Genomic DNA, 20,614 nt, shown 5'->3' with positions numbered 1-20,614 from the left:
GGCCCCATTGAACCCCTTGTGCACCCTCCCATTACACACTCTGGTCACATCAACCAGCCTAACGTTTTGCCAAAAGCTAGGACAGCTCCTAGAGGTGCATTCCTGATATCATCTGTGGTTGGCCATTCCTCGAGAGGGGATTCAGCAAGCTTCATGTTTTGAAGTTTATTTACCTTACAGTGTCCCGTGAGGAGACCTGTGATAGTTCGAAGGGCACTTTTGCCAAGCCCTACGAGGAACTGAGCTGTTGCGGCTGATGGATATTTTAACAATTCTTTGGCGAGATGACAGCCCGTTTCGGTCCCACCCGTTTAAGATTTTTTTGTGAGTAATGCGCTTAATTAACTCGATATGAGTATCTAAAGAAGGGGTAATTATTGGCTCGGGTGCACAGGGCGCTTTGGCTAGCCTGTCCGCATGGTTGTTACCCTTGGAGCCAGAATGCCCCTTGACCCACTGGATTTTGACACGACTATATTTCGCGGCCTCCTCCAGTACTGTGTGACAATCCATTACTAATGTAGACGTTATAATAACTCTGCTTAGCTAAAAGAGATTGTTTACTGTCTGCAAAAATAGTGAAACACTTACCTCGCTTGTTGGAGTTAACAATGCAATCGGCAGTAAGTTTAATAGGTTCCGAGAGGCGAATCCGGGGATCATGAGAGAAGACCCCCGCGCCTGCACTATTTCGTCCTATTGAACCATCAGTGTAGATCTTAAAAGTTCTGTGTTTATCTACTACTGTGGGACTGACGTGGGTGAGGTACTTCTTGGTGAAAATGTTATTTTGCTGGTCTGTGATCAGTCTTACACTCGAGTAAGGGTGCGTCTAACACTGCTCCCCTCAAGAGTGTTGAACTGCTACAACATTCCTACTGATTGTAGTCTTTTCATGGTTACCAAGGTCACTTCCTGAATATGTAGGTTGAGTTGTGATAAATTTAATATGACTTCCATGACCGCAGAGGTCTCTGTACTCTATTGAGTGCAGTGGTGGCGGGAGACTTAGAAGTTCTAGTCCACCATACCACCGCACCGTAGGTTAGCATTGGTCGAACCACGGCAGTATAAATCCACAGGGCTATCTTGGGGGACAAACCCCAAGTCATTCCGACAGCTAGCTACCCAATACTAGCTTTATTAATTCTATTATCTAGGTGGGATTTCCACGTTAACTTACTGTCTATTATTAAGCCCAAGTACTTAACTTCTGTAGACAGTTTAAGTGAAGTTTCTGCAAGCGTTGGCAGTCTAGGATTGCCAATGTTGCGCATGCGTGTAATCATCTCTATCTTCTTGGTATTGATGAAGACTTTATGAACGGTACAGCTATTTCAGTACTCATCTTCGTTTAGGAGTGGGACGAGTCACCTTTGATTGAACAAATACATGATCGGCATCATTCAACGTCAGATTACATCATAGTACAGTGGATATATCCCACGCACTAACTTCGAAACCGCTTTTCCAATAAATGTTATTATTAGTCCTTCAGCATTCTCTGGTGTAGCCGTAAAATCGTTATGGTACGATTTAAATTACCAAAAATTGTCTAACAGAAAATCAAAACCACAATTCCCACTTCTTTGACTTTTTCATCTTTTTGCTTGTAATATACAACTGAAATATGTAACAATGCTGACGATCTTAAGATATTTCGCCCTATGACCTCGGATGATGACGTGGCTTCGATGCAGTCGGATCTTGATAGCTTGATGGAATGGTACCAAGATCGTAATCAGCTCAGGATTAATGTGGAGAAGTGTAATACTATCACTTTTACAAGTAGAACTCCTATCTGACTTCTGTCAGAGATCTAGGAGTAACTTTTGATAGCAGACTATCGTTTATACCGCACATAGAGGATGTCGCTTCCTGTGCTGCTTGTGTTAATGTAAGTTTGTATTTCTGTATAGTATAATACAGAAAATCACATTGAACTAACAGAATTTGTAGAAGTCTCTAGCTGACTAATAATATAGCTTTAATTTGGTGGCAAAACAGAACATCTTTTCGGAATAATTTAAATCCAACGCTTCATGAAATTTAAAATATTTCCAGTCTATCTATCCCTGACTCTCATAGACAAGTTATCCTGCTCTTTATTTATTTGGTTGTTTTTCTTTTCTTTTTTATTCTTCGCTTAATAATTATGCAAATATTTAACAAATATTTCTATATTTTACCTATTATATTAATTTAATATTTATAAAAATAGATTTAAATTAGATCTCAAAAAGGATTTGAAATCCTTAAAAGGTCGTTCCTATTTTAATTTCAAGAAGTAGGACAAACGATTTTGCAAGGATTCGTAGCCGAGTTTCATATAATCCTATTCACAAGGATAATTATGGTCAAAGTATTGACGTTGGCGAAGATCGATAAACGTGAGGTCATATCTTTTTTTAAACCGACTAGACGTAATAATTATTAAAACGTCTTGTTTTTATATTAAACTTATTTACTTTGCGTATATTAACAGTTCATCATACGTGGTTATTCCACTTTGAAGCTATCTTCTACATAAATTACTCAATAAACAACCGCGCTGCAAAACACTCCTTATTATCCTCTTAAATCTAAATTGACCTCTATACATAGATTGTAATCGTTTAAAATTTACTAGAGTAATTTAATTCGTTTCAAAAACTGATATGATTTCATTTTAAAACGATGTTGTTTTTTTTAAGATTGATTTATTATGGTTTAATTGAATTTATCTTAGATTAAATTTTCCTTTCACTCTTATGTTATTAGATAAATAAATTGGTACAAAAAGCTTATGTAGGACATTCTCTTTTTGGTTTTATTCATGTACAAATGTGTACTTTTCCATTCCACCCTCTCTAAATTCACACATCTCGTTTATGTGATTAAAAGGGGGATGAAGTTGTGAGTCATTCCCGTTTCTGATTCATCTCAAAATATAACACAAAAGTATCTCCTCGGGGATTTTCATTACACATTTTAATTAGACTTTTTCGTTAATAATTTAATTTAATTAAAAGTTTAGTCATTTCATTTCCTCTCAATGTTATTGCAATAAAACTTGCTTGGAATTTTTCTATCTTGTTTCTTAGAATCACGTAATGAACTCGATATGAACTGAATCGGACAGGAAACAGTAGATACCAATTAATTTCCTTTAATTGATTTAATTGGTTTTTATTTTAAAAATCGACATCAACCATTCTAGCAAGTATACATTTATTTTTATTATTTGTGTAACATTTGTTCCGGTGAACCGAAGTCTTTAAACGTTAAGAAAACAATCTTTTTCTTTTCTTATTTATTTAAAAGGAAACCGGTGAAAGAAAAAGAACAAAAGCAGGATGTAATTAAAACACGTTACGGTTTTCTCATTGATTTTGTAATTAGTTTGTATGTAGAGCAATTGGGTATTAAACTGTATTAAGATAATATTTTAAAAAATACATGAAATATATTATATAAATAAGTGCATTCCAGAGTGTTTCTTCTGGAGAAAATAATTATTATTCGAAAGATTGTTTCGAATCGAACGTGTCTGGTGCGCGTTAACACGTGATTTTGGGTGTGGAATGTTATTGTGGAACGTGATAGGTGAACTTGAATTTAATTTATGGTTAAATGTTAAAGATAAAAAAATAACTTGCTTGTAATAATAAGGTTTGGGTTTAGTATTAATCAACCATCTACACAAGAATTACATGTTAGTAATTTAAACAGTACACAAATAATTTGCTATTAAAAATATTTCTAATTCAACAAAGAACTATCTCTCAATTTAAACTTTACTGTATTCACAAAATACTGTTTTTATAACGTCCCAAACGTTCAATTCACCTTCACAAAACATGTTCTGTGGTATTTTACCATAGTAACTGTCACTACGGAATATAACAAAATTATATTAGGATTAAAGAAGTTTCCGCTCATGCTGAAAGGTCATCTTAAGTATAATCTCTCTCTCCCTTCAGTCGTTGTTCTTAAATCGTGACTTGTTCATGGAGGTTGTGTGGTGGCCCTTTGCCATGTCTCCCTGTCTTCTATAGTACGCATCACTTGGGAAACCGACATCAGCGCCAGATCCTTTACTTGACCTACAGTGTGTTAATTAGTTATCGTACCCGACGTCATCATTGCAAGTATGCAGCCAAATGCGCAAATCGCGTATTGTAACACCAATACTGTGATATTGGTTGCATACTTTTTGTTAACCATGACGTTGGGTACGATAATTAATTAACACAGTGTATATATCTCACCAGTGCCTCTTAATTGGGTAAGGGTGAGTAGGTGACCAGGCATCCCATAGAAAATTTGCTACTGGAAAACAGAAACCAAAATTGACAATGCACAAGATTTCGCTATCGAAGAAAAAGCACTTACAAATATTCAATTTAGTGGTATATCAGAAACCAGCTGGAAAAACAGTGGACACTATGCACCGAAAAATGGAAAACTTCTCACATGTTGAGATAACGAAAATCGCAATATTCACGATGTGCCCTTTCTTATACATACACAAGAACTATAAACAATCTGTCCTGGAATAAACCTAAACCTAATACATACCTAAGTTAACCCCCATCAGCATACCCTCAACATGAAATAAATAACTCCTATGGTGAACTCTCGAATACATTAACCAAAATGTCCAATAAAGAATTTTTAATTATTTTGGACGATTTTAATGCTAAAATTGGGGAAACAACCACCGATACACAAAATATGTCATAGGACAAAAGAATGAATGCTCATCGAATTCTGCCTCTTCATGCCTCTTAACCTTTTGCAATCAAAGTTCCCTTGTATTATGAGTTTTTCCAGACCATCCTTCAGTATTGCAAGTACTACTACATACATAATAATCTCTCATTATTGTGTATTTGTAGTTCTTCTGGCTTTAGTGGCATACGCAGTCCAAAGTATTCTGAACATTCTTTGATAACATATCATCTATGGTCCAGAATTCTGTGCCATATGTTGTAATAGGAAACATTAAAAATTTCAGAAGTCTCGGTTTAGTTTCTTTGTGCATTCGGTGGTCTTTTCTCATTATCCATTGTCCATAGATATTGAATAGTATCGGAGACAGAATTACTTACGCCTTTTCCTGCTCTAAAGTGCCTTGAGTATTCATTTAATATTTTTATGTGAACTAGGTTGTTGTTATACAGGATGATTTATTAGCTCACCATCAAATTTTGACATATGATAGCTAATCCAATTACCAAAAAAAAATGTTAATGAACAAATGTCCTATTTCAATTATTTACGAAATTATAACACTTTAAAGTTTTCTGCAGCGAATTTATTAATAGTCAGTAAAATCAAACATTCAACAAAAATGCTGATATTATTTTCGTGTATGGTTTTTGCAATGAAAATGCAACATGCCCAAAATAATGATTTCATTTCAAATGTTCTCTGGACAGATGAATCATGTTTTACATGATATGGTATAAACAATTACCATAATGAACATATCTGGGCATTAAAAAATCCCGCATGCGATTAGACCAAGAAAATTTCAACAACGTTTCAGCATCAACGTTTGGGGTGGAATACATATTTAAGAACAATTTACTAAGTTTGCATGTACTTGATGGACTTTTGAACGCTGTAAATTACACATTTTTTTGAACAATACACTTTTTGATTTACTTGAAGACATACCTCTAAAGGTGGCTACACACGTAACTGCAAACATGACAAGTATGCATGATCAATCTTTTTGTACAAGTATGCTTTAGCGTTTGTAGGATAATTTTGCACAAACATTTTGCTTGTGCAATCCGGTTGATGATGGATTGAATTTTAATTATGCAAGCTTGCGCAAGAGCGGCTTCGAAACCGCACGTGTGTACCAAAAAATCAATTATACGATTTAATCGATGTGGTTCATATAAGTTTCTTTCATTCATATATATCATTCATTCATTCTGAGATAATTATGCCAGTCCCGTGGATGTATCTTCAATTCATTCAGTAAATTAATATGGGAGTAGGTTTTTCTTTTCAATAACCACTCTTTACACCATATATCACGTTTCTTCTTCCGCGTTTTCCTCTTATGGACAAGGCAAAAAGCAGCCAGTGCCAGCGCATCGTCGTCCGAGCTCGACATAGTCCAAGTGCAAACTGGCGCTTGTTCAAGCATACTTGTATCGTGTGGTGACGAAGGTAAATTTTACATGCTTGTACAAAAAGATTGATCATGCATTCTTGTCAAGTTAGCAGTTACGTGTGTAGCCACCTTTAATGTAATTCAAAATATGTGGCACCAGCACGATGATGCCCTACTTCATCGCGGAAGAGTAGTTGTCGAGTGATTAAACCAATATTTTCCAAACAAGTGGATTGGTAATAATGGTTCATTTGCTTGGCTATCTATTTAGATCAAATTGTGTATCAAGTGGAAATTAACAGACGAGAAAAGTTATTAAACAGAATACAAATGGCTGCTACTGAAATAAGAAATCAACCAGACATATTAATTAAGTTGGCTGAAGAACTGTTTAATTCGTCGTTGTGAAGCATGTATTCTAGCAGAAGGAGGCTATTTTGAACAATATTTGTAATATAAGTACGAAGGCTTTCACGACTGGTGTTAATTGAACTAAAACTAGAACTAACACTAGAAACTTTCGGGTTTTGCCGTGCGTCTTTTAAGAAAAGGTTTGACGTTTCGGATGCCATGTTGCAATCTTCTTCAGAAACTGGTTCGAAGTGACACGAAGTGATATGAAGTGTCACTCAAGTGCTTTAAAAAAAATGTAGCAGTTAATTATGATATAAAAATTAAAACTTTAAAGTGTTATAATTTCGTAAATAATTGAAATAGGACATAAATATGTTCATTAACATTTTTTTTTGGTATATGGGTTAGCTATCATATGTCAAAATTTGATGGTGAGCTAATAAATCACGTTTGATAAGATAAGTCAGATGATTAGTTTCTTTAAAAAAAAACTCCTTTTAGTCCAGGAAACAGAACATCGCTCGGACATTATATTCATAAAGCTTTTACTGCATTCATCATTTGGCAATTTCTTGCGTAATGGAACATATACAGACTTTGTCCATTCTTTTGGCTATTTACCAGTTTCCCATATTTCTTGACAAATTCGGTGTAATAAAGAAAAATGTATAGAATACAATGTATTTATACATGTAGCCTTCGTTGATTTCCAAAAGGTTTTTGATACTATTGAAATATGGTCAATCCTAATGGCTCTACAAAACGCAAGAATAGATTCCAGGTATACACAAATATTTGAAAATATTTATAAGGAAGCAACAATGCACGTTATATTAGACGAAACAACAACGACCAACAGAATAGCATTGAAGAGAAGTGTAAGACAGGGACACTCCATTTCACCAAAACTGTTCACAGTAACTCTGGAGGAAGTATTTAGGAGACTAGATTGGAACACTAAAGGCATTAAATAAATGGTGTAAGATTGAACCACCTCAGATTTGCAGATGATATATTCCTAATAGGTAATAACGTTACAGAACTCAACGAAATGCTAAATGAATTAAATCTGGCATCTGCAAGAATAGAACTAAACATGAGACAACAAAAAACACTGTGTTCTAAAGATATCAACATATATACATAGAATAATAACATACACCGTGTAAACGAATACACATAGTTAGGCCACACTATTAAACTGGGAAAAGAAAACCAACACGTAGGAATCACAAGATGCATACGACTGGCGTGGATAGTTTTTGGCAAAGAAAGCTAAGAAACGATACGATTCCTATAAATCTGAAGCGAAAGGTTTATGTTTATAACACGTGTATCCTGTCTGTACAGGGTGTCCAAATTTCGATGGGTTTGCAAGGTATCTCAGTTATTATGAAAGATAGAAAGTTGCGGCTTTCGCGGACCTGAGCTACTTTTTTGTGAAACTTACACTGGCGCAAACCAAATTTTCATAGCCCTCTTCGTTTTTGATATATAGGGAGTGTTTGAAATTTACGATTTTCAGACACCTTCTGTATCTCGGCTATCCGGAAACTCAGTAAAAAACTAAAAACGGGTTCTAATAGATTTTTTCACGTAGAATCCAATGGTGCACGTAGAATTTTTCTAGTCATCACGGTTTTTGAGTTATAAACACAACTCAAATACTGAATACTCAACTTCTAAAACACTTAACTCTTTATAACTCACAAACCGTGATGACTAGAAAAATTCTACGTGCACCATTGGATTCTACGTGAAAAAATCTATTAGAACCCGTGTTTACGTTTTCGGATAGCCGAGATATAGGAGGTGTCTGAAAATCGTAAATTTTGAAACGTATGTATATCAAAAACGAAGAGGGCTATGAAAATTTGGTTTGCGCCATTGTAAATTTCACAAGAAAGTAGCTCAGGTTCGCGAAAGCCGCAACTTTCTATCTTTCATAATAACTGAGATACCCTGCAAACCCATCGAAATTTGGACACCCTGTACAAACATATGGACTGGACACAACCAGTCCAACAAAAGCATGTGCAAACAAACTCTTAACAACTCAAAGAGCTATGGAGCGATGCATGTTAGGCGTCTTAATAAAATAAGAAACGAAAACATCAGACGACAAACAAAGGATACTGATATAACTCAAGAAGTGGTTAAGATGAAATGGCAATGGGCTGGGCATGTGGGAACACTGACTAGTGACAGGTGGGCACATAGAGTAGCAGTGTGGAGGCCTAGACAAACTAAAAGAAGTGTAGATCGTCCACAAAAGCGCTGCGTAGATGACATTACGAAAATGACAGGAAGAGGATGAGAAAGACCTATGTTCAGGAGTGGGCGATCGCAGAGTGATCATGAACAAAAATAAGATTTAAAGCTTTTTAAAAGCATCTTGATTTTTTGCAACAGAGCCCGTGGTTGGTTTGGGTGTGCATGTTCTCCTATTACCTCGTATATTGAACAGCAAAGCATGCATCTCTGCTAATCCTAAACCTTGTATTAACGTTTTTGCTCAGTGTTCTATATAACTCCTAATCTTCATTCTCCTGTAATCCTTTCATTTTTAATTTGTTTCGCTCGGAGATCATTTCCCAAGTTTTTTGCGTTATCCACGATTTCTTTGGTTGGTTTTTCTCAGGATTTACGTTATCATTTCTATCCAACATTCATCAGAATTCATTTGGTTGATTCTTTATTGTGTGTATTACCTTTATACCACGTGTTGGCTTTTGGAATGCGGCATTTGTTGCTCAGTAGTTTGCTCTGTACTAAAGCATTATGGTCACATCTACAGTCCAAACTACAGTAGGTCTTTACGTTCCTAATACAGATTGTCATCTACTCTTGATAAGAGCGATCATCCAGTATACATTCTCCTGATATGATGATGGAAATGACCACGTTCATTCCTTTGTCCTATGCCATATTTTCCTACTGCCCTGCGTAGATGTGAATCGGTGTTTGTTTCCCCAATTTTAGCATTACAATCGCTCAAAGTAATTACAAATTCTCTATTAGGTATTTTTGTTAATGTATTCCAGAGTTCATCATAGAAGTTGTCTATTTTATTTGGGGGGCATGTTGACGGAGGGTCATAGATTTGTATTAGGTTTAGGTTGACTGCCTTTGCATGGATTTTCAAGGTGATTTGTGGATCGTTGATAGCTTCGTACCCCAGGACAGATTCTTTATAGTTCTTGTGTATAAGAAAGGCCACGCTGTTAATGCTGTGGTTTTATATGAGAAGATTTCCATTTTCCATTGTGTAGTGTCCGTTTTTTTGGACGATGGACGATGGCGAGTTTACCAGTTTTGTTCAGATCTTGCACGTTCCATCTGCATATCTTGTGCATTGTTGATTTTAGTTTCTGTTGTCCAGTATCATATTTTCTGTGGGATACCTGGTCACCCATTCTGCAAAAGCCAGTTGCCAACTTCACACTCGTTGTTCTTGTGGTCTAGTACCAAGTGCCAGTCGGGTCACATAGCGTCCTATTTTTTGCCTTCAAGCTAGAGTCCATGTTGAGTTTGCTCGAGATGTGTATACGCACAGTAGGGTCCCTAGGGAGTAATTTATATGAAAGTAAGATCAGCAGTCTCATAATCTCAGTTTTCAATCTCTCCTTTTCTTAGTCTTAATCTAAAACATAAAATGCGTAAAAAGTGGATGATATCAGTTTTCATAAAGCAGGATAAATTTTGTTCCTTGTCAATTGAAATCGGAAAAAAAGCTTTGTATTTTCTTTTAACTTGAAAATTCTGAACTTTTCCTCTTGAACTTTATCAAGCTCTAGGAATTGTGGAAAATTCTTGGGAATTCCAACCAATACAAGGGGATAAAAACAATATGAAACAACAAATTTCGATGCTTGGAAAATGAGATTGACAACTTCAAAATTTTTTTTTCAAACTACATGTTAAAAAAATGTATTAAAATTGAACAAATGAACAAAAAACGATTACAATTCGGCAATGACCACGTTAAAAGTTAAAAACACACCTTACCAAGGTGTGTTCATGAAATCGATAAATACGTTTGGGTTTTCCCCTGACCATAATAACCACATCATTTGTATATTCATGAGCAAAGAAATTATTCTTATTTAGCAAATTAACTCAACCCAAATGCTTGTCAGTCTCCATCTCCCATGTTAATAAAATCCTAAATACATTTTGTGTGAGTTAGTTCCATTGCTTGCTTGTTTAATGTATTCACTAACCTTTAGAATATCTGGAGCGAGCTGATTCAAAAAATTTACGTTGACATAAATCAGGATTTCCTCAAATACTTATCTATAAGACTCTTCAACGTTTTCACCTAAAAACCTATCGGATTTCGGTATATAAACATAAATTTTAGCCCTTTCGGGTTGTAAATAGGGATTTAAAGGCTGCGCCTTAAAAGTGCAAAGGAAGATAAATGATCATTTTCTCTCGTGATTTAACTTTTCTATTGATCATCGAATTCTTTTATACGTTTCGACCGTTTTAGCAATCACATTATTAGATACGTAGAGGTCGCATTTATTTCTCAACCTTGAAACACAGATCTAGGAGTTTTTTAACATCTTTTTATATCATAAACTGTGTTGTTTATTTAGCTTGGTTTTGGTAAAACTGTCTTTCTTTAAGGTTTTTTTTTCTTATTATGCGAGTTAAGTATAGTCAATTTAGTGTTATTTTAATTCTGTTATTTTGTTACGCGAAAATTTCTCGAAAACATTAGGATTCTGCATTAATTTTTGTTTAAATTAATTTTAAAATGCATTTGATTATCTTTTTCCATGAACGACGATATCATATTGTGTTGTTTTGACCTTTAATCTTAAACAAGAAAAGAATTCAACGAAATCTATTACGCAATTATTTTTTTCTTTGGTTTTGTTAATTTATTGGTTTCTTTTTTATGTTGGATTCGCAATTTAATTATTGTGATGGTTTGTTAGATTTTTTTAATGATCCTTTGTTTATATGAAATTTAATGAATTTTGCAGTTTATAGCGTAGTATAAAAATAAATTGAACCGTTCCTTGATGAGAAAAACAACCATTTCCTTTAAAATTTCTCTTCCCATACAAAACCAAACACAAACGCACTTTATTCAAATAATTGTGTCATAATCGGGGCTTATGGCACAAAAAGCCGTTATTGCAGGATATCCACGGTTGAATAAAGAAAAACTATCGTTCATTACGTTCTCGTTCAATTTAGGCCGATTTGAATCATTTCATTTGCAAAGATTTATGAGATTGTATCGTTTTCTTTCAAATTCGAATCGTTTTGTAGAGAAAAGTTTTCTATTCTCATTTAAAGCCTTTTAATTTCACCGTTTTGGAATAATCAATCATATTCATTTTGCGTGTATCGCGTGCAAAAGTGGAAAGATTTCGCGTGCCAGCCATGGGATGGTACAAAGAACCTTGAACTCTCTCTCTATCTGGGCGCGTGTGTGTACCGTGTTTATTCGAGGTCTCTCTGCTCTTCTCCGTGCGGGAAATACTTAACATTCCAAGCAAATTACCTACCTTAGAGGTTCATCTTTAGATCTACAAGAAACTATTTAAAAAAAATAAAAAGTTAATCTAATATCATTTAGAGAATATCCAAATAATATAAATTTTTGAATACAAAGACAACTGCTTTTTTGTTTTAATTCCAAATTAAAGATGTTTTATATTAATTATGAATTTTGGAAAAAGCAATGTAGTGACATCTATACGTAAAATTAATAAATTAGTGTAGTAGTCTTCATTAAAATGAAATGTAGACAACACAACTAACATATATGGTATTGGAATTTGAAGAATTTCATATTTTATGTTTTACCTATACTCTTAAACTTCTTTGTACCAAGATGAGGATATGGACTTCTGAGTTAGACATAACCTTTCTGGATCAACTCATAACTTAAATAACGCAAAAATCTCTAAAAAAAATTTAACTCCTATAACACCTATAAAATCTTGCCATATAGCAGCAGGATTTGATAGATCAAAATGCACCTATTTTGCTGGAGAAGACCACAATTCGAAATACTTCGTAGCATACACGTAACGACCCAACTCGGTGTCTAAAGTCCAAAAAAATTTAGTCTATGTCTATTATCTATCTTTCTTACGAACTAATCAATTGTGTAACGATCAAGACTTTGCGACCTTTCTGCTACATCTCGTCCAATTTGTTTGCATCGCTGCCAAGAAGAAATGGTAACACTCTTTGATAGTTAAACTATATACACAAATATGGTGTTCAACAGTTGAGGTATAACAGAAAATACTAGCGACTTTATGAAAACTTTCTCAAAAACTGTTAACCTAACATAAAGTATACCATAAGTTTGACAATAAGAGGACATCATTGACGCTACTGTGACCTAGTAGATCTCTTCTTTTAGGATTTCTACACCTGCAGTACCTACAATCGTTTGATTGGCATCATATGACCACTTCATTTACAGTTCAAATACTTCACAAGACTACCAACATTAGACTATTAGACTTTCCTCAGTATAAAGGTTCCTCAGGATCAAGCGATTTAAAAGTACAGGGGAGAGAAAGATAACTATAAAAGTACGAATTAAGTTTCTTAATGTGATAAATGGTGCTTATAAAAGAAAGGCACTTAACAATCATGACTTTCATACGTATTAACATTATTTTGATGATTACTTACGCTATTAAAATACGCAGATGGGGAAACGAGAACGCATTTGGAAACATGGATACAGGAAGCAAGCGTGGTTTCACTGCAGAATATATTGGCATAATGCCTAAAAACATATAAATATACTGTCAAATCAGACCCCTTAAGTATTACTGATAAGATTTTTTCAGCGCAAAAATTAAACACATCGTTATGTATATACATCGAAAGAGAAAATACTAGCTTGTCATCAAACTGGAAGTGACAAAAGAAGAGGAAAGTCAAAAGCAGTAAAGAGTGAGATAACTAGAAAGGGTGTTTCATGGATCACAAAGTAAGATTACTCAATAGTGAAGTTTACGCTTCAAATGCGTGTTTATACTCCGGTCGTCAACGTGATTTAGAAAATTTTATTTAGAAAAGAATAACTCCTCATTTTGGCGTGGTGCTTTGTTGGGTTGGCGTTGATTCGGTTGTGTTAGAAAAATCGCGTTCCCAGAAACTTAGCAGATGGAATTTTAATAGGAAAACCTAGCAGAAATGAAAATAATATAAAGAAGGAGCTGCAAGAATATGACTCAGGTTTGGATGAGGTAAGTCAAGTGTAGACGCTATTTTAAAGAATATAGAGGTATGCGCTCTAGTATTATTTGGCTGAAAAATGTCTTTTATTCCAGTGCATACAAAAGGGATAGATTGCAAAAACATTGCAAGAAGGGAAGATCATCAGGTACTTGGTCAAACGGTAGATTCTTTATTAATCTTTCCATTCGCGTCAGTCAGGGTACGTTGATAAGATCTTACTGATAGACTTGGAACAACCCAAAAAGCCGAAATGGTTTTGATCCAGGGAAGTAGGAATCTGAGGGACACGAGTGTATTAATAAATGACATGTGTGTAATGAAAGCGGTGGTAATGACAAATATACTATTAAGTGTTACACTAAAAATGGGAAATCGCAAGAAAACGGAGACTGTTAGCAATTCGTGTTATGTATGTAAGTTTATAAGTCCAAAGATAGAAGGACTTGCCAACAACTTTTACTTTCCAGTCTCCACGATGAACATTGAATCAACTATCGCCAAAAATCATTGGTACAGTCCAGTTCCATGAGTGACAAATCGATTAACTTCACGGCTGGTAGACCAATGACGGGCATGATCTACGGGTACGTCTTGAATTTAGGGATTATTCTTGCGGAAATAATGTTACAGGCAGAAAGATTCTTATGCAAAAATTCAGTCGCAACCAACTCTTTAGGAAAACACTATATACATAAAGTAAGGATTAAATTTGATATAAATTCAGGAAATGTTCTTCCAGAAAAATGCTTGGACATCTATGTTATTTTTTTAACGCGCTTTTTTTGAGATAATATTTACATGATCTACAAGTGCAAGTCCCAAAATTGTGATAGAATCCCCAAGTTAAAATGTTGAAATAAGAACCTCCATTTTTTGTTGCATTTATAATTAATAAAGAACACTAATTACATTTTCTTAATTAAATGCAGAAAACTGAAACTCTTCTCTGGTAGTATCCCAATCCATTGATAAAATCATGCTGGACTCTAGTAATTGCATTTTAACTAATTTTACCACATTCTCAGCTGAGATCACTTGCGGGCGAGGCGCTGAATTTGTAATTTTATCAACAGTCAACAATCATAAAGGTAGTATAAACTGGTATAAACTATCAAATATCATTCATTAGACGTTTTGGAAAGTGAACGAAAGCTACAACACTTGAATGAAAAAAAACATAAAGGAATTACCTTAAAATATCACCCAGAATGACTTAAATAACCAACATCTTGTCTAAAATAGAAATTTATAAACCAAACTGCTATAATATATACAGGTGTTTGAGGTTTTTGTAGCAGGACTTTAACAGTCCGTAGATCTTTTAAAATTAACACAAAAACTGCATATACTACAAGTGTTCAAATTAAATTTTTAAGTTGATTTTTATATAATATTACACGTGTATTTCAACCGATTCTTTTCAAATTTATTATACGAAGGCATGAAAAGACGATTATGGAATCTGTTTTACTATAGCTACGCTCTGTAATGTATTCTTTACGGATTAAAATAACAATAAGTTACTCTCACAGTATACTTTTTGAATAAAAATTCTTATTCTCTGTACTCTTATTCTCTGTACCCTATCATGATAAGCTGCACAATCATCAAGTTGAAACCAGGCCTTTCTTCTTAAAGCTAAATCAATGTCATCTCGCATATTGGCATGTTCAGCTACCAAAAATTACAAGAACGCCGCAGCGGTTAGTTGTGGTAAAAAGTATGGCCCGAAAAGATGATTATTATAAACAACTACTCAGACGTTGACAATAAATTCATGTTGGAAGTTTAGTGGCCGAAGTGTGTAGGGATACCAAAACATGTAAATTGTGAAAGTTTACAATCTCACATCTTGTAAAATACGATTCATCGTTCCACAACACATTATTTAAAAAATCTCGATTGTTGGTTGATGCTTTAGCAATCCACCGACAAAACGTTACACGCCGTTCTTCATCGCCTGGTTGCAATTCTTGCAAGGGTTGTAAATGATAAGCATGTCTATGATCATCTTTTAAAAGGCGATAAACACGCGCCCTAAAAATTCGTAAGGCTTCGAAACTCTTCTAACACTCGTAGTGGGGACAACTACTGGTGATTTGACACTTGATACAATAAACTAAAACAGTAGTGTACTTTGTTTCAATGGCAAACATTACCAGCCCTAACAACTATATATTGGGGCATAATAGAATTTATATGTAATTAACAACAATTAAACAGATTATTTTGTTTTAATACATTTTTCAAATTAATATCATTTAGGTCCATTACTACCATCTTTTAGTTAAATTTATCTAATAGATAAACCCATCTACTAGCCAATCAGAGCGAGTAAAATAGCCGTAATCGTGGTAATAATCTCTTAGATAGCTTAACCAGAAGATGGTAGTAATGAGCCTTAATTAGACAATTAACAACAATTTTATCTAATGAACAACACAAAAACAAAATACATATCCTATTACTTCTAATTAAACTAGAAAAATGTAAATTTTGCCTGGCAACTAAATATTGGGACATTGCAAGATTTGTATTTCTAATATGGAGTAACATCGCCCTTAGATTTTATAACCGCTTAAATTCGGTTGAGCATTGAATTCACTAAGGTTCTACACTGTTCAGGAGTAAATCCATCCCAAATTTGCTTTATTTTGGCTTTAAGTTCTGGCAATGTCCGTTGTGGGTTGTTCCTCAAAGTTTGTTTCATTTTGTGCCACACTGTTTCAATTACATTCAGATCTGGACTGTTGGTAGGCCAATACAGAATATTAATATTTTGATCGCCAACCACTTTTTTGTAGTTTTGGCCGTACGACAAGCCGCTCTATCCTGCTGAAATATGTAATTTTCGCCAACATTTAACTACACTATACTTGGTAGTATGCTGTTTTGTAGTATTTGTTGATATTTTGTGGCGTTCACGGTGCCATCAATAAATTCAAAGCATCCCTATCCTGAAGCTGTCATACAGCCCCAAATGATTACTTCCTTCGGAAATTTTACACAACGTTTTAAACAATCTTTATAAACCGCCTCATGTTTATTGCAAATTTCGATTAATCGCTGAATATTATCCTGGAAAAGTCTTCTGGTGACCAAGACAGTTTAGATTTTGCCCATGTGAGCCTGGCTTTCTGTTGTTTTTCTGTTAACAGTGGTTTTTCTTTTGCTTATAAAACAACAATTTTCTAAAAGCGACATTTTTTAATTATTGCTTGTAAGTAAACCTCGTAAAACTTTAATCCACCTTTAAGAATCCATTTGCGACAGCATTCCCTTGATAAAATACATACCATATTTAATCCAGTTTCATTATTCCATTCAGCGGTAACTTGTCTTAAAATATTTCTTCGTCCTTTTTTGCAGATTTTTACAAGTATTCTTTTATTTCTATCAAAAACTAACTTTGGACGACCTGAACTTTTACCCTTTTTTCTAAAATTTGCTCAGTTTCTCCATAATGTTTAATTACTTTCCACGCTGTGCTTTTAGGAATATTAAGTTCGTCTGCTTTTTCACGTATTGTTTTATTGTGGCAATAATTTTTAATCACTAATTCACGGATTTTTGACTCTGTACAGATACCACGCACCATTTTAATTGATAAATACAGATTTACTCAACAGCAACAATGTTACAGGCTTTAGAACAAACCGGCAATTTAACATTTCATTTTACGTTATTTCCACAGTTTACTTATCTTAATTTGTTCCATTTTTATGGAAGTTACTTTGCATTGTCCCAATATTAAGTTGTCATAATTGTTTTTGGTTTTTCTTAACATTGTGTTGATTTAGATGAAAATACTTTTTTCTATACTTTTTCAATGTTATATTTATTTAAGTTCTCTATTCGACATGTTTCGAGGATCCAGTCCTCATCTTCAGGAAAATTCGTCAATTTTTGAATAAAAGATAACCATATCCCTCGGATTCCTCGAAACATGTCGAATAGAGAACTTAAATAAATATAACATTGAAAAAGTATAGAAAAAAGTATTTTCATCTAAATTAAGTTGTCAGGTAAAATATACATTTTTTTAGTTTAATTAGAAGCAATAGGGTATGTATTTTGTTTTTGTGTTGTTCATTAGACAAAATTGTTGTTAATTATATAATCAAATGATATTAATCTGAAAAAATTATTAAAAGAAATTAAACTGTTTAATTATTGTTAATTATATACACATTTTATTTTGTCCCAATATATAGTTGTTAGGGCTCGTATTATACTTATCTTTAATAATCCTCTAAAAAAATCGGTCTATATCGAATAATAAAAAGCGGATTATCTTGAAAACGATAAACTTTAGCGCATTTTGATGAGAGTACCCTTTTTGCTTAAGAAAGTATCCAGAATAAGAATTTCTATTCAAAAAGCCAAAAAGTTTACTGTCAGAAAAATTATTGTTAGTTTAATCCGTAAAGAATACGTTACAGAGCGCCCTCTACCGGTTATAGTAAGAGGGACTCCATAATCGTCTTTTTCATGCCAAAAAACCTCCGTATACCTTATTTGAATAGAATCGATTGAAATACACGTGTAATATTAAATAAAAATCAATTAAAAAATTTAAACTTACTTAAACACCCTGTATCTTCAAAACAAAGCGTTTTGTGTTTTTGTAGCAGGACTGTTAGAGTCCTGCTACAAACTGTTAACCTGAAACACCTGTATATTATAGTAGTTTATACAGGATGACTCAGCGAGACCGGTCATTAGACGTTTCTGGGGTTCTGGCGAAACTAAAAATTTGAGAATTCAGACTTAAGTATTATCAATTACGATCTCTTCGACTAAAATATTTTCAGATTTCTTGCACTTCCGGTTATACCGGAAGTCGCCACCTACTTTATTTTTTTAAAGGGAACACCCTGTATATTTTACATATTTGGATTTGTCTGTTTTCAAGGTTTATGAAAGGTTTATGAAAAATCTGCTCCAGCAGACATTTGTTCAAAAAATCAGAGAACACTCGATTTTTGGGATATCAATTTAGGATTCAGAACATGCTTTAGCAACATGATGGAGTATGTTTTGGTGCCGAGAACGGCTGCCTAAAACGTTTGGTCACTTTACTATGGCACGTTAACTTTTCAAAATTTGGAAGTACCATAACTTAATTTTTTTAAACGGCACCCCCCATATTTTATTACTTAGTCGTCTTCGGTGTCTCATTCTACATCTTTTATATCCCATATGTCCCATACCTAACATTAATAGTTTGGGAGATAATTAGGGTTTTTTGAAAAATGTACACATATCATATGGATATTTAGCCTAGTGTGCCATGAAAAAACAAGCCTTCTCAATGAGTTCTTGTCAAAGATTCACTTGTTTACGTCACTTGATGCATGTGAGCTAATAATTATCTGTTATGTCCCTTTTAGTACTGAAAAGAGTTAAAATCGATAACAATAACGAAAGTAATATTTACACAAATCAAGAAATTCTTAATTTATTTTTTATGCATGAAAAGCGCGACAAAGTTCCTGGTATGATTCCCAGAACTGCTTTGGCAGCTCGAATTGATGTGTTGGGACTGGGCTCGAAATAAGCCAAGGCATTCACTTTTTCCGTTGCATTATCTACTACATTTTTGGTCAGTTTAACACGTGATTAATTCGTCCAAAATGCAAAAAAATTGCTTCTATTCTTCTAAATTTACCTTTTGTCATCGGAGGTAAATGTGGATAATTTTCATTAAACATTCAGCAAGTTCTACTAAGAACTTTGTCGCACTTTTCGTGCACAAAAAATAAATTATGGATTTCTTCATTTGTATAAACATTATTTACGTTATTAAAATTCATTTTAACTGGTTTTAGACTCACAAGCATCATACAACGTAAATCAGACTTTGAAGTTTGTCAATAAGTCATTAAATATTTGTTTTCCATGGCACACTAGGTTAATATCGATATGATATGTGAGCATTTTTCAAAAAACCCTAATTATTTCTCAAACTATTAATGTTAGGCATAGGACATATAGAGTACAAAAGATGTAACATGAGACGCCGAAGACGACTAAGTAATAAAATATGGGGGGTGCCATTTAAAAAAATTAAGTTATGGTGCTTCCAAATTTCGAAAAGTTAATGTGTCATAGTAAAGTGACCAAACGATCTAGACAGCCGTTCTCGGCAACAAAACATACTCCATCATGCCGTTTAAGCATCTTCTGAATCCTAAATTGATATTTCAAAAATCGAGTGTTCTATGATTTTTTGAACAAATGTCCGCTGGAGCAGATTTTTCTAGAAAAATTCGAATAACTCGAGAACGGCTGAATCAAATTGCAAAAAGTAAAGTTATTTATAAACCTTGAAAACAGACAAATCCAAATATGTAAAAATATACAGGGTGGTCCATTTAAAAAAATAAAGTAGGTGGCGACTTCCGTTATAACCGGAAGTGCAAGAAATCTAAAAATATTTTAGTCGAAGAGATCGTAATTGATAATACTTAAGTCTGAATTCTCAAATTTTTATTTTCGCCAGAACCCCAGAAATGTCTAATGACCGGTCTCGCTAAGACACCTGTATAGTTTGTTTTCAACAAAGAATGTTACACAAGAAAATAATAATTGTAATAAATTCTTAAGGTAGAATTTTAGCACAAATATTTTCTTTATATAAACTGACCGGCAAAAAAAACCGGCCACTAAAATTTTGCCACAATTTCAAAGCTGGGTTTCTCGCGAACCACTCATTCGATTTTGATGATTCCTTTTTTGATCGAAAGGTTGATTCTTCTGTAATAATCCTGCGCTAGAAATTTTTATTCGGATATTAATTTGAACATATACGGGGTGCAAGAATGAGAAATGCATTTTTTCTCGAAATTTGAAATACCCTGTGGGGTGCAGATGCTACAGCAGAGGGTGTTAACTGGAATCAAACGGTAACCC

Source organism: Onthophagus taurus, chromosome 11 (genome assembly GCF_036711975.1).
Source record: "Onthophagus taurus isolate NC chromosome 11, IU_Otau_3.0, whole genome shotgun sequence".
Classification (NCBI taxonomy): Eukaryota; Metazoa; Arthropoda; class Insecta; order Coleoptera; family Scarabaeidae; genus Onthophagus; species Onthophagus taurus.
This window is presented reverse-complemented; position numbering follows the sequence as displayed.